Consider the following 4,323-nt stretch of genomic DNA (forward strand, 5'->3'; position numbering starts at 1 on the left):
AACCATGGGATTGGTCCAAGGGATTGTGTTTGGTGCTGGAACCATGGGAATGGTCCAGAGTTCGGTGTTTGGTGCTGGAACCATGGGATTGGTCCAGGGACTGTGTTTGGTGCTGGAACCATGGGAATGGTCCAGGGGACGGTGTTTGGTGCTGGAACCATGGGAATGGTCCAAGGGATTGTGTTTGGTGCTGGAACCATGGGAATGGTCCAGAGTTCGGTGTTTGGTGCTGGAACCATGGGATTGGTCCAGGGGACGGTGTTTGGTGCTGGAACCATGGGAATGGTCCAGAGTTCGGTGTTTGGTGCTGGAACCATGGGATTGGTCCAGGGGACGGTGTTTGGTGCTGGAACCATGGGAATGGTCCTGTACGTACACGAGACAAGGTTGATGTCAGGTCAGGTCCTGTCACTTACAAATTTGTGCTGGGTGAGGCAGTCCTGAACAAACACCTGAAAGCTGTTACCTCACAAACAGGGCAACAGCAAAACCTGGCCACTCAGAACAGGCAGAAAGGCCTGTCAGAAACTCTAGCTGCTCTTCATTCATCCAGTGTTGAGGAAAACTCGAGTCCAAAATGGATGCAGCCTCAATACCCTCAACACGGGAGGAGTGATATAGTGATTGGAATCAGATTGACCTTGTTCTCTACAATGGTCTTCATTGTGGTGTTCACCTGGTGAATCAGGAAACCTTTGGCTGATCAGTAGAACCAGGAGGTTAGAATCTCCTTAGTTGAGGACTGACTCTGAGCTACAGCCAGTGAACTGTGCACGAGGGAGATAAAGGGTGACTTGGTGATGGGACCTGTCTGCATTTCACCAACCCTGTGCTGTCCCTGTCCTGGGAGTGTTTAATGGGGAACAGTGTAGAAGGAGCTTTACTCTGTATCTAACCCTGTGCTGTCCTTATCCCTGGGAGTGTTTGATGGGGGTGACAGTGTAGAGGGAGCTTTACTCTGTATCTAACCCTGTGCTGTCCCTGTCCCTGGGAGTGTTTGATGGGGGACAGTGTAGAGGGAGCTTTACTCTGTATCTAACCCTGTGCTGTCCCTGTCCCTGGAAGTGTTTGATGGGGGGACAGTGTAGAGGGAGCTTTACTCTGTATCTAACACCGTGCTGATCCTGTCCCTGGGAGTGTTTGATGGGTGATAGTGTAGAGGGAGCTTTACTCTGTATCTAACCCCTTACTGTCCCTGTCCCTGGGAGTTTTTTAATGGGGGGGGACAGTGTAGAGGGAGCTTTACTCTGTTGTATGATATTGATGAAGTGCTTTGAGGATTTGGAGAGAAGAATGGGGGTGGGGGGGTTGCTCCCACAGGGGGTTAGTGAGAGGTGTGTGGGAGTGAGGGTGGGTGGTGTGTGGGAGTGAGGGTGGGGGGTGTGTGGGAGTGAGGGTGGGGGGGTGTGTGGGAGTGAGGGTGGGGGGTGTGTGGGAGTGAGTGTTTGGGAGTGAGGGTGGGGGGTGTGTGGGAGTGAGGGTGGGGGGTGTGTGGGAGTGAGGGTGGGGGGTGTGTGGGAGTGAGTGTTTGGGAGTGAGGGTGGGGGGTGTGTGGGAGTGAGGGTGGGGGGTGTGTGGGAGTGAGGGTGGGGGGTGTGTGGGAGTGACGGTGGGGGGTGTGTGGGAGTCAGGGTGGGGGGTGTGTGGGAGTGAGGGTGGGGGGTGTGTGGGAGTGAGGGTGGGTGGTGTGTGGGAGTGAGGGTGGGGGGTGTGTGGGAGTGAGGGTGGGGGGTGTTTGGGAGTGAGGGTGGGGGGTGTGTGGGAGTGAGGGTGGGGGGTGTGTGGGGGGTGTGGAGGGGAGTGTGGGAGTGAGGGTGGCAGGGAGTGAGGGTGGGGGAGTGCGGGGGTGGTGTGGGGGAGTGAGGGTGGGGGGAGTGAGTGTGGGGAGAGTGTGGGGGGAGTGTGGGGCGGTGTTGGGGGGGGAGTGTGAGAGTGAGGGTGGAGGAAGTGTGGGGGGAGCGTGGGGGGTGTATGGGGGGGGGTGTGTGGGGCGAAGTGGAGGGGTGTGTGTGGGGGAGTGTGGGAGAGAGGGTGTGGGGGAGTGAGGGTGTGGGGAGTGTGGGGGTGTGTGGGGGGTAGTGGGGGGGAGTGGGGGGGAGTGGGGGGGAGTGGGGGGGAGTGTGGGGGGGAGTGTGAGAGTGAGGGTGTGGGGGGAGTGTGGGGGGACTGTGTGGGGGAGTGTGGGGGTGTGTAGGGGCGGAGTATGTGGCGGTGTGGGGGGTGAGTGTGGGAGAGAGGGTGTGGGGGTAGTGAGGGTGGGGAGAGTGTGGGGGTGTGTGGGGGGTAGTGGGGGGGAGTGGGGGGGAGTGGGGGGGAGTGGGGGGGAGTGTGGGGGGGAGTGTGAGAGTGAGGGTGGGGGGAGTGTGGGGAGTGTACAGGGGGTGTGTGGAGCGATGTGGGGGGGTGAGTGTGGGGGGGAGTGTGGGAGAGAGGGTGTGGGGAGGGTGTTGGGGGAGTGTGGGAGTGAAGGTGTGGGGGGAGTGTGGGGGGAGTGTGGGGGGGAGTATGAGAGTGAAGGTGGGAGGAGTGTGGGGAGTGTATGGGGGGGTGTGGGTCAGTGTGGGTGGGTGTGGGGGGAGTGTGGAAGTGAGGGTGGGGGAGTGAGAGTGGGGGGAGTGTGGGAGTGAGGGTGGGGGAGTGTAGGTGTGAGGGTGGGGGGAGTGTGAGAGTGAGGGTGGGGGGAGTGTAGGTGTGAGGGCGGGGGGAGTGTGAGAGTGAGGGTGGGGGGAATGTGGGAGCGAGGGTGGGGGGAGTGAGAGTGCGGGGGAGTGTTGGAATGAGGGTGGGGAGAGTATGGGAGTGAGGGTGGGGGGAGTGAGGGTGGGGGGAGTGAGGGGGAATTGGGGGGGGGGGTCCTATGAGGAGTGTGTGTGGGTGCACCTTGATGCTTTCCAACACCAGAGTGTTTGGAATTGTATGTGTCATCCGTCCTCCCCCAATGCCCTTTCCCCCCCACCCCTGGGATTGTTCCCAAATGTATCTTTCCCTAATTCCTCTGAAGCCCTTGGCAGTCAGAGAACTGCAGTGTGATATCAAACGATCCTTTCTCTGTCTCCCCCTCTCCTCTCGATCTGTCTCTCCTCATCTAGATGTCTCTCTCTATCTCTTGCTCAGTTTCTGTCTCTGTCTTTTTGTTACACTCTCTGTCCCTCTGCTTTGCTGACTTTGTTACACTGTTCTCCACCTCTCTCTCTCCCTTCACCCCCTTTCCCTGTGTCCCTCTTTTTGTCTCTTTCTGTCCCTTTCACTTTTGATCTCTCTCTCTCTCTCTCTCTCTCTCCAGATTTCCCTCTCTTACTTCCTCTTTCTCTTACTCTGGCCATTTTTATTCTCTTTACGTCAATCGTTTATCTGTCTGTTTATCTACCTCTCTCTCTCTGTCTCTTTGTATCAACCTCTGTCTGTCTCTTCCTCCCTCCCAGTCTCTCCTTCTATATCGCTGTCCCTTGTTCTTTCCATTTATCTATCTCTAGACCTCCCTGGCTCTCTCTCTCTTGCAGGTAGACAGGGTATGTTTGGTATGCTTGCTTTTATTGGTCAGAGTATTGAGTCCAGGAGTTGAGAGGTCATGTTGCAGCTGTACAGAACATTGGCCCACTTTTGGAATATTGTGTGCAATTCCATTCTCCCTCCTATGGGAAGGATGTTGTGAAACTTGAAAGGGTTCAGAAATGATGTTGCTAGAGTTGGAGGATTTGAGCTAAAGGGAGAGGCTGGGGCTGTTTTCCCTGGAGCGTCGGAGGCTGAGGGGTGACTTTATAGAGGTTTATAAAATCATGAGGGACATGGATAGGGTAAATAGACAAGGCCTTTTCCCTGGGGTGAGGGAGTCCAGAACTAGAGGGGCATAGGTTTAGGGTGAGAGGGGAAAGATATAAAAGAGACCTAAGGGGCAACTTTTTCACACAGAGGGTGGTACGTGTGTGGAATGGGCTGCCAGAGGATGTGGTGGAGGCTGGTACAATTACGACATTAAGAGGCATTTGGATGGGTATATGAATAGGAAGGGTTTAAGACCATAAGACCATAAGACATAGGAGTGGAAGTAAGGCCATTCGGCCCATCGAGTCCACTCCGCCATTCAATCATGGCTGATGCGCATTTCAGCTCCATTTACCAGCGTTCTCCCCATAGCCCTTAATTCCTCTAGACAACAAGAACCTATCAATCTCGGCCTTGAAGACATTTAGCGTCCCGGCTTCCACTGCACTCCGTGGCAATGAATTCCACAGGCCCACTGGAGGGATAGGGGCCGGGTGCTGGCAGGTGGGACTAGATTGGGTTGGGATATCTGGATCAGCATGGACGGGTTGGGCCGAAGTT

Source organism: Chiloscyllium punctatum, chromosome 34, assembly GCF_047496795.1.
Source record: "Chiloscyllium punctatum isolate Juve2018m chromosome 34, sChiPun1.3, whole genome shotgun sequence".
Taxonomy (NCBI): Eukaryota; Metazoa; Chordata; class Chondrichthyes; order Orectolobiformes; family Hemiscylliidae; genus Chiloscyllium; species Chiloscyllium punctatum.